A 12,604-nucleotide genomic window follows, 5' to 3' on the forward strand; every position below is an offset into this window, starting at 1 on the left:
GGCTATGTGCCCCCGTCACACCGGATAATGTGTCCCCGTCACACCGGGCTATGTGTCCCCGTCACACCGGATAATGTGTCCCCGTCACACCGGATAATGTGTCCCCGTCACACCGGATAATGTGTCCCCGTCACACCGGATAATGTGTCCCCGTCACACCGGATAATGTGTCCCCGTCACACAGGATAATGTGTCCCCGTCACACCGGATAATGTGTCCCCGTCACACCGGATAATGTGTCCCCGTCACACCGGATAATGTGTCCCCGTCACACCGGATAATGTGTCCCCGTCACACCGGATAATGTGTCCCAGTCACACCGGATAATGTGTCCCCGTCACACCGGATAATGTGTCCCCGTCACACCGGATAATGTGTCCCCGTCACACCGGATAATGTGTCCCCGTCACACCGGATAATGTGTCCCCGTCACACAGGATAATGTGCCCCCGTCACACCGGATAATATGTCCCCGTCACACCGGATAATGTGTCCCCGTCACACCGGATAATGTGTCCCCGTCACACCGGATAATGTGTCCCCGTCACACCGGATAATGTGTCCCCGTCACACCGGATAATGTGTCCCCGTCACACCGGATAATGTGCCCCCGTCACACCGGATAATGTGTCCCCGTCACACCGGATAATGTGTCCCCGTCACACCGGATAATGTGCCCCCGTCACACCGGATAATGTGTCCCCGTCACACCGGATAATGTGTCCCCGTCACACCGGATAATGTGTCCCCGTCACACCGGATAATGTGTCCCCGTCACACCGGATAATGTGCCCCCGTCACATCGGATAATGTGTCACCGTCACACCGGATAATGTGTCCCCGTCACATCGGATAATGTGTCCCCGTCACACCGGATAATGTGCCCCCGTCACATCGGATAATGTGCCCCCGTCACACCGGATAATGTGTCCCCGTCACACCGGATAATGTGTCCCCGTCACACCGGATAATGTGTCCCCGTCACACCGGATAATGTGTCCCCGTCACACCGGATAATGTGTCCCCGTCACACCGGATAATGTGTCCCCGTCACACCGGATAATGTGTCCCCGTCACACCGGATAATGTGTCCCCGTCACACCGGATAATGTGCCCCCGTCACACCGGATAATGTGTCCCCGTCACACCGGATAATGTGTCCCCGTCACACCGGATAATGTGTCCCCGTCACACCGGATAATGTGTCCCCGTCACACCGGATAATGTGCCCCCGTCACACCGGATAATGTGCCCCCGTCACACCGGATAATGTGTCCCCGTCACATCGGATAATGTGTCCCCGTCACACCGGATAATGTGTCCCCGTCACATCGGATAATGTGTCCCCGTCACATCGGATAATGTGTCCCCGTCACACCGGATAATGTGCCCCCGTCACACCGGATAATGTGTCCCCGTCACACCGGATAATGTGTCCCCGTCACACCGGATAATGTGTCCCCGTCACACCGGATAATGTGTCTCCGTCACACCGGATAATGTGTCCCCGTCACACCGGATAATGTGTCCCCGTCACACCGGATAATGTGTCCCCGTCACACCGGATAATGTGTCCCCGTCACACAGGATAATGTGTCCCCGTCACACCGGATAATGTGTCCCCGTCACACCGGATAATGTGTCCCCGTCACACCGGATAATGTGTCCCCGTCACACCGGATAATGTGCCCCCGTCACACCGGATAATGTGCCCCCGTCACACCGGGCTATGTGTCCCCGTCACACCGGATAATGTGTCCCCGTCACACCGGATAATGTGTCCCCGTCACACCGGATAATGTGTCCCCGTCACACCGGATAATGTGTCCCCGTCACACCGGATAATGTGTCCCCGTCACACCGGGCTATGTGCCCCCGTCACACCGGATAATGTGTCCCCGTCACACCGGATAATGTGCCCCCGTCACACCGGATAATGTGCCCCCGTCACACCGGGCTATGTGTCCCCGTCACACCGGATAATGTGTCCCCGTCACACCGGATAATGTGTCCCCGTCACACCGGATAATGTGTCCCCGTCACATCGGATAATGTGTCCCCGTCACACCGGATAATGTGTCCCCGTCACACCGGATAATGTGTCCCCGTCACACCGGATAATGTGTCCCCGTCACACCGGATAATGTGTCCCCGTCACACCGGATAATGTGTCCCCGTCACACCGGATAATGTGTCCCCGTCACACCGGATAATGTGTCCCCGTCACATCGGATAATGTGTCCCCGTCACACCAGATAATGTGTCCCCGTCACACCGGATAATGTGTCCCCGTCACACCGGATAATGTGTCCCCGTCACACCGGATAATGTGTCCCCGTCACACCGGATAATGTGTCCCCGTCACACCGGGCTATGTGCCCCCGTCACACCGGATAATGTGTCCCCGTCACATCGGATAATGTGTCCCCGTCACACCGGATAATGTGCCCCCGTCACACCGGATAATGTGTCCCCGTCACACCGGATAATGTGTCCCCGTCACACCGGATAATGTGTCCCCGTCACATCGGATAATGTGTCCCCGTCACACCGGATAATGTGTCCCCGTCACACAGGATAATGTGTCCCCGTCACACCGGATAATGTGTCCCCGTCACACCGGATAATGTGTCCCCGTCACACCGGATAATGTGTCCCCGTCACACCGGATAATGTGTCCCCGTCACACCGGATAATGTGCCCCCGTCACACCGGATAATGTGTCCCCGTCACATCGGATAATGTGTCTCCGTCACACCGGATAATGTGTCCCCGTCACACCGGATAATGTGTCCCCGTCACACCGGATAATGTGTCCCCGTCACACCGGATAATGTGTCCCCGTCACACCGGATAATGTGTCCCCGTCACACCGGATAATGTGTCCCCGTCACACCGGATAATGTGTCCCCGTCACACCGGATAATGTGTCCCCGTCACACCGGATAATGTGTCCCCGTCACACCGGATAATGTGTCCCCGTCACACCGGATAATGTGTCCCCGTCACATCGGATAATGTGCCCCCGTCACACCGGATAATGTGTCCCCGTCACACCGGATAATGTGTCCCCGTCACACCGGATAATGTGCCCCCGTCACACCGGATAATGTGTCCCCGTCACACCGGATAATGTGTCCCCGTCACACCGGATAATGTGCCCCCGTCACACCGGATAATGTGTCCCCGTCACACCGGATAATGTGCCCCCGTCACACCGGGCTATGTGCCCCCGTCACACCGGATAATGTGTCCCCGTCACACCGGATAATGTGTCCCCGTCACACCGGATAATGTGTCCCCGTCACACCGGATAATGTGTCCCCGTCACACCGGATAATGTGTCCCCGTCACACCGGATAATGTGCCCCCGTCACACCGGATAATGTGTCCCCGTCACACCGGATAATGTGTCCCCGTCACACCGGATAATGTGTCCCCGTCACACCGGATAATGTGTCCCCGTCACACCGGATAATGTGTCCCCGTCACATCGGATAATGTGTCCCCGTCACACCGGATAATGTGTCCCCGTCACACCGGATAATGTGTCCCCGTCACACCGGATAATGTGTCCCCGTCACACCGGATAATGTGTCCCCGTCACACCGGATAATGTGTCCCCGTCACACCGGATAATGTGTCCCCGTCACACCGGATAATGTGTCCCCGTCACACCGGATAATGTGTCCCCGTCACACCGGATAATGTGTCCCCGTCACACCGGATAATGTGTCCCCGTCACACCGGATAATGTGTCCCCGTCACACCGGATAATGTGTCCCCGTCACACCGGATAATGTGTCCCCGTCACACCGGATAATGTGTCCCCGTCACACCGGATAATGTGTCCCCGTCACACCGGATAATGTGTCCCCGTCACACCGGATAATGTGCCCCCGTCACACCGGATAATGTGTCCCCGTCACACCGGGCTATGTGCCCCCGTCACACCGGATAATGTGTCCCCGTCACACCGGGCTATGTGTCCCCGTCACACCGGATAATGTGTCCCCGTCACACCGGGCTATGTGTCCCCGTCACACCGGATAATGTGTCCCCGTCACACCGGGCTATGTGTCCCCGTCACACCGGATAATGTGTCCCCGTCACACCGGGCTATGTGTCCCCGTCACACCGGATAATGTGTCCCCGTCACACCGGGCTATGTGTCCCCGTCACACCGGATAATGTGTCCCCGTCACACCGGATAATGTGTCCCCGTCACATCGGATAATGTGCCCCCGTCACACCGGATAATGTGCCCCCGTCACACCGGATAATGTGTCCCCGTCACACCGGATATTGTGTCCCCGTCACACCGGGCTATGTGCCCCCGTCACACCGGATAATGTGTTTCCGTCACACCGGATAATGTGTCCCCGTCACACCGGATAATGTGTCCCCGTCACACCGGATAATGTGTTCCCGTCACACCGGATAATGTGTCCCCGTCACACCGGATAATGTGTCCCCGTCACACCGGATAATGTGTCCCCGTCACACCGGATAATGTGTCCCCGTCACACCGGATAATGTGTCCCCGTCACACCGGGCTATGTGCCCCCGTCACACCGGATAATGTGTCCCCGTCACACCGGATAATGTGTCCCCGTCACACCGGATAATGTGTCCCCGTCACACCGGGCTATGTGTCCCCGTCACACCGGATAATGTGTCCCCGTCACACCGGATAATGTGCCCCCGTCACACCGGATAATGTGTCCCCGTCACACCGGATAATGTGTCCCCGTCACACCGGATAATGTGTCCCCGTCACACCGGATAATGTGTCCCCGTCACACCGGATAATGTGTCCCCGTCACACCGGATAATGTGTCCCCGTCACACCGGATAATGTGTCCCCGTCACACCGGATAATGTGTCCCCGTCACACCGGATAATGTGTCCCCGTCACACCGGATAATGTGTCCCCGTCACACCGGATAATGTGTCCCCGTCACACCGGATAATGTGTCCCCGTCACACCGGATAATGTGTCCCCGTCACACCGGATAATGTGTCCCCGTCACATCGGATAATGTGCCCCCGTGACACCGGATAATGTGCCCCCGTCACACCGGATAATGTGTCCCCGTCACACCGGATAATGTGTCCCCGTCACACCGGATAATGTGTCCCCGTCACACCGGATAATGTGTCTCCGTCACACCGGATAATGTGTCCCCGTCACACCGGATAATGTGTCCCCGTCACACCGGATAATGTGTCCCCGTCACACCGGATAATGTGTCCCCGTCACACCGGATAATGTGTCCCCGTCACACCGGATAATGTGTCCCCGTCACACCGGATAATGTGTCCCCGTCACACCGGATAATGTGTCCCCGTCACACCGGATAATGTGTCCCCGTCACACCGGATAATGTGTCCCCGTCACACCGGATAATGTGTCCCCGTCACACCGGATAATGTGTCCCCGTCACACCGGATAATGTGTCCCCGTCACACCGGATAATGTGCCCCCGTCACACCGGATAATGTGCCCCCGTCACACCGGATAATGTGTCCCCGTCACACCGGATAATGTGTCTCCGTCACACCGGATAATGTGTCCCCGTCACACCGGATAATGTGTCCCCGTCACACCGGATAATGTGTCCCCGTCACACCGGATAATGTGTCCCCGTCACACCGGATAATGTGTCCCCGTCACATCGGATAATGTGTCCCCGTCACACCGGATAATGTGTCCCCGTCACACCGGATAATGTGTCCCTGTCACACCGGATAATGTGTCCCCGTCACACCGGATAATGTGTCCCCGTCACACCAGATAATGTGTCCCCGTCACACCGGATAATGTGTCCCCGTCACACCGGGCTATGTGCCCCCGTCACACCGGATAATGTGTCCCCGTCACACCGGGCTATGTGCCCCCGTCACACCGGATAATGTGTCTCCGTCACACCGGATAATGTGTCTCCGTCACACCGGATAATGTGTCCCCGTCACACCGGATAATGTGTCCCCGTCACACCGGATAATGTGCCCCCGTCACACCGGATAATGTGTCCCCGTCACATCGGATAATGTGCCCCCGTCACACCGGATAATGTGCCCCCGTCACACCGGATAATGTGTCCCCGTCACACCGGATAATGTGCCCCCGTCACACCGGATAATGTGCCCCCGTCACACCGGATAATGTGTCCCCGTCACACCGGATAATGTGTCCCCGTCACACCGGATAATGTGTCCCCGTCACACCGGATAATGTGTCCCCGTCACACCGGATAATGTGTCCCCGTCACATCGGATAATGTGTCCCCGTCACACCGGATAATGTGTCCCCGTCACACCGGATAATGTGTCCCCGTCACACCGGATAATGTGTCCCCGTCACACCGGATAATGTGCCCCCGTCACACCGGATAATGTGTCCCCGTCACACCGGATAATGTGTCCCCGTCACATCGGATAATGTGTCCCCGTCACACCGGATAATGTGTCCCCGTCACACCGGATAATGTGTCCCCGTCACATCGGATAATGTGTCCCCGTCACACCGGATAATGTGCCCCCGTCACACCGGATAATGTGTCCCCGTCACACCGGATAATGTGCCCCCGTCACACCGGATAATGTGTCCCCGTCACACCGGGCTATGTGCCCCCGTCACACCGGATAATGTGTCCCCGTCACACCGGATAATGTGTCCCCGTCACACCGGATAATGTGTCCCCGTCACACCGGGCTATGTGCCCCCGTCACACCGGATAATGTGTCCCCGTCACACCGGATAATGTGTCCCCGTCACACCGGATAATGTGTCCCCGTCACACCGGATAATGTGTCCCCGTCACACCGGATAATGTGTCCCCGTCACACCGGATAATGTGTCCCCGTCACACCGGATAATGTGTCCCCGTCACACCGGATAATGTGTCCCCGTCACACCGGATAATGTGTCCCCGTCACACCGGATAATGTGTCCCCGTCACACCGGATAATGTGTCCCCGTCACACCGGATAATGTGCCCCCGTCACACCGGATAATGTGTCCCCGTCACACCGGATAATGTGCCCCCGTCACACCGGATAATGTGTCCCCGTCACACCGGATAATGTGTCCCCGTCACACCGGATAATGTGTCCCCGTCACACCGGATAATGTGTCCCCGTCACACCGGATAATGTGTCCCCGTCACACCGGATAATGTGTCCCCGTCACACCGGATAATGTGTCCCCGTCACACCGGATAATGTGTCCCCGTCACACCGGATAATGTGTCCCCGTCACACCGGGCTATGTGTCCCCGTCACACCGGATAATGTGTCCCCGTCACACCGGATAATGTGTCCCCGTCAGACCGGATAATGTGTCCCCGTCACATCGGATAATGTGTCCCCGTCACACCGGGCTATGTGCCCCCGTCACACCGGATAATGTGTCCCAGTCACACCGGGCTATGTGCCCCCGTCACACCGGGCTATGTGCCCCCGTCACACCGGATAATGTGTCCCCGTCACACCGGATAATGTGTCCCCGTCACACCGGGCGCCCTGCCCCGTCACACCAGATAATGTGTCCCCGTCACACCGGATAATGTGTCCCCGTCACACCGGATAATGTGTCCCCGTCACACCGGATAATGTGCCCCCGTCACACCGGATAATGTGTCCCCGTCACACCGGGCTATGTGCCCCCGTCACACCGGATAATGTGTCCCCGTCACACCGGATAATGTGTCCCCGTCACACCGGATAATGTGCCCCCGTCACACCGGATAATGTGCCCCCGTCACACCGGATAATGTGTCCCCGTCACACCGGATAATGTGTCCCCGTCACACCGGATAATGTGTCCCCGTCACACCGGATAATGTGTCCCCGTCACACCGGATAATGTGTCCCCGTCACATCGGATAATGTGTCCCCGTCACACCGGATAATGTGTCCCCGTCACACCGGATAATGTGTCCCCGTCACACCGGATAATGTGTCCCCGTCACACCGGATAATGTGCCCCCGTCACACCGGATAATGTGTCCCCGTCACACTGGATAATGTGTCCCCGTCACATCGGATAATGTGTCCCCGTCACACCGGATAATGTGTCCCCGTCACACCGGATAATGTGTCCCCGTCACATCGGATAATGTGTCCCCGTCACACCGGATAATGTGTCCCCGTCACACCGGATAATGTGTCCCCGTCACACCGGATAATGTGTCCCCGTCACACCGGATAATGTGTCCCCGTCACACCGGATAATGTGTCCCCGTCACACCGGATAATGTGTCCCCGTCACACCGGATAATGTGTCCCCGTCACACCGGATAATGTGTCCCCGTCACACCGGATAATGTGTCCCCGTCACACCGGATAATGTGTCCCCGTCACACCGGATAATGTGTCCCCGTCACACCGGATAATGTGTCCCCGTCACATCGGATAATGTGTCCCCGTCACACCAGATAATGTGTCCCCGTCACACCGGATAATGTGTCCCCGTCACACCGGATAATGTGTCCCCGTCACACCGGATAATATGTCCCCGTCACACCGGATAATGTGCCCCCGTCACACCGGATAATGTGTCCCCGTCACACCGGATAATGTGTCCCCGTCACACCGGATAATGTGTCCCCGTCACACCGGATAATGTGTCCCCGTCACACCGGATAATGTGTCCCCGTCACACCGGATAATGTGCCCCCGTCACATCGGATAATGTGCCCCCGTCACATCGGATAATGTGTCCCCGTCACACCGGATAATGTGTCCCCGTCACACCGGATAATGTGTCCCCGTCACACCGGATAATGTGCCCCCGTCACATCGGATAATGTGTCCCCGTCACATCGGATAATGTGCCCCCGTCACACCGGATAATGTGTCCCCGTCACACCGGATAATGTGTCCCCGTCACACCGGATAATGTGTCCCCGTCACACCGGATAATGTGTCCCCGTCACACCGGATAATGTGTCCCCGTCACACAGGATAATGTGTCCCCGTCACACCAGATAATGTGTCCCCGTCACACCGGGCTATGTGTCCCCGTCACACCGGATAATGTGTCCCCGTCACACCAGATAATGTGTCCCCGTCACACCGGGCTATGTGTCCCCGTCACACCGGATAATGTGTCCCCGTCACACCGGATAATGTGCCCCCGTCACACCGGGCTATGTGCCCCCGTCACACCGGATAATGTGCCCCCGTCACACCGGATAATGTGTCCCCGTCACACCGGATAATGTGTCCCCGTCACACCGGATAATGTGTCTCCGTCACACCGGATAATGTGTCCCCGTCACACCGCATAATGTGTCCCCGTCACACCGGATAATGTGTCCCCGTCACACCGGATAATGTGTCCCCGTCACACCGGATAATGTGTCCCCGTCACACCGGATAATGTGCCCCCGTCACACCGGATAATGTGTCCCCGTCACACCGGGCTATGTGCCCCCGTCACACCGGATAATGTGTCCCCGTCACACCGGGCTATGTGTCCCCGTCACACCGGATAATGTGTCCCCGTCACACCGGGCTATGTGTCCCCGTCACACCGGATAATGTGTCCCCGTCACACCGGGCTATGTGTCCCCGTCACACCGGATAATGTGTCCCCGTCACACCGGGCTATGTGTCCCCGTCACACCGGATAATGTGTCCCCGTCACACCGGGCTATGTGTCCCCGTCACACCGGATAATGTGTCCCCGTCACACCGGATAATGTGTCCCCGTCACATCGGATAATGTGTCCCCGTCACATCGGATAATGTGTCCCCGTCACACCGGATAATGTGTCCCCGTCACACCGGATAATGTGTCCCCGTCACACCGGATATTGTGTCCCCGTCACACCGGGCTATGTGCCCCCGTCACACCGGATAATGTGTCTCCGTCACACCGGATAATGTGTCCCCGTCACACCGGATAATGTGTCCCCGTCACACCGGATAATGTGTTCCCGTCACACCGGATAATGTGTCCCCGTCACACCGGATAATGTGTCCCCGTCACACCGGATAATGTGTCCCCGTCACACCGGATAATGTGTCCCCGTCACACCGGGCTATGTGCCCCCGTCACACCGGATAATGTGTCCCCGTCACACCGGATAATGTGTCCCCGTCACACCGGATAATGTGTCCCCGTCACACCGGGCTATGTGTCCCCGTCACACCGGGCTATGTGTCCCCGTCACACCGGATAATGTGTCCCCGTCACACCGGATAATGTGCCCCCGTCACACCGGATAATGTGTCCCCGTCACACCGGATAATGTGTCCCCGTCACACCGGATAATGTGTCCCCGTCACACCGGATAATGTGTCCCCGTCACACCGGATAATGTGTCCCCGTCACACCGGATAATGTGTCCCCGTCACACCGGATAATGTGTCCCCGTCACACCGGATAATGTGTCCCCGTCACACCGGATAATGTGTCCCCGTCACACCGGATAATGTGTCCCCGTCACACCGGATAATGTGTCCCCGTCACACCGGATAATGTGTCCCCGTCACACCGGATAATGTGTCCCCGTCACATCGGATAATGTGCCCCCGTCACACCGGATAATGTGCCCCCGTCACACCGGATAATGTGTCCCCGTCACACCGGATAATGTGTCCCCGTCACACCGGATAATGTGTCCCCGTCACACCGGATAATGTGTCTCCGTCACACCGGATAATGTGTCCCCGTCACACCGGATAATATGTCCCCGTCACACCGGATAATGTGCCCCCGTCACACCGGATAATGTGTCCCCGTCACATCGGATAATGTGCCCCCGTCACACCGGATAATGTGCCCCCGTCACACCGGATAATGTGTCCCCGTCACACCGGATAATGTGCCCCCGTCACACCGGATAATGTGCCCCCGTCACACCGGATAATGTGTCCCCGTCACACCGGATAATGTGTCCCCGTCACACCGGATAATGTGTCCCCGTCACACCGGATAATGTGTCCCCGTCACACCGGATAATGTGTCCCCGTCACATCGGATAATGTGTCCCCGTCACACCGGATAATGTGTCCCCGTCACACCGGATAATGTGTCCCCGTCACACCGGATAATGTGTCCCCGTCACACCGGATAATGTGTCCCCGTCACACCGGATAATGTGTCCCCGTCACACAGGATAATGTGTCCCCGTCACACCAGATAATGTGTCCCCGTCACACCGGGCTATGTGTCCCCGTCACACCGGATAATGTGTCCCCGTCACACCGGATAATGTGTCCCCGTCACACCGGGCTATGTGTCCCCGTCACACCGGATAATGTGTCCCCGTCACACCGGATAATGTGCCCCCGTCACACCGGGCTATGTGCCCCCGTCACACCGGATAATGTGCCCCCGTCACACCGGATAATGTGTCCCCGTCACACCGGATAATGTGTCCCCGTCACACCGGATAATGTGTCTCCGTCACACCGGATAATGTGTCCCCGTCACACCGCATAATGTGTCCCCGTCACACCGGATAATGTGTCCCCGTCACACCGGATAATGTGTCCCCGTCACACCGGATAATGTGTCCCCGTCACACCGGATAATGTGCCCCCGTCACACCGGATAATGTGTCCCCGTCACACCGGGCTATGTGCCCCCGTCACACCGGATAATGTGTCCCCGTCACACCGGGCTATGTGTCCCCGTCACACCGGATAATGTGTCCCCGTCACACCGGGCTATGTGTCCCCGTCACACCGGATAATGTGTCCCCGTCACACCGGGCTATGTGTCCCCGTCACACCGGATAATGTGTCCCCGTCACACCGGGCTATGTGTCCCCGTCACACCGGATAATGTGTCCCCGTCACACCGGGCTATGTGTCCCCGTCACACCGGATAATGTGTCCCCGTCACACCGGATAATGTGTCCCCGTCACATCGGATAATGTGTCCCCGTCACACCGGATAATGTGTCCCCGTCACACCGGATAATGTGTCCCCGTCACACCGGATATTGTGTCCCCGTCACACCGGGCTATGTGCCCCCGTCACACCGGATAATGTGTCTCCGTCACACCGGATAATGTGTCCCCGTCACACCGGATAATGTGTCCCCGTCACACCGGATAATGTGCCCCCGTCACACCGGATAATGTGTCCCCGTCACACCGGATAATGTGTCCCCGTCACACCAGATAATGTGCCCCCGTCACACCAGATAATGTGCCCCCGTCACACCGGATAATGTGTCCCCGTCACACCAGATAATGTGCCCCCGTCACACCAGATAATGTGTCCCCGTCACACCGGATAATGTGTCCCTGTCACATCGGATAATGTGCCCCCGTCACACCGGATAATGTGTCCCCGTCACACCGGATAATGTGTCCCCGTCACACCGGATAATGTGTCCCCGTCACACCGGATAATGTGTCCCCGTCACACCGGATAATGTGTCCCCGTCACACCGGATAATGTGTCCCCGTCACATCGGATAATGTGTCCCCGTCACACCGGATAATGTGTCCCCGTCACACCGGATAATGTGTCCCCGTCACACCGGATAATGTGCCCCCGTCACACCGGATAATGTGTCCCCGTCACACCGGATAATGTGTCCCCGTCACACCGGATAATGTGTCCCCGTCACATCGG

This window comes from Ascaphus truei, chromosome 5, assembly GCF_040206685.1.
Source record: "Ascaphus truei isolate aAscTru1 chromosome 5, aAscTru1.hap1, whole genome shotgun sequence".
Taxonomy (NCBI): Eukaryota; Metazoa; Chordata; class Amphibia; order Anura; family Ascaphidae; genus Ascaphus; species Ascaphus truei.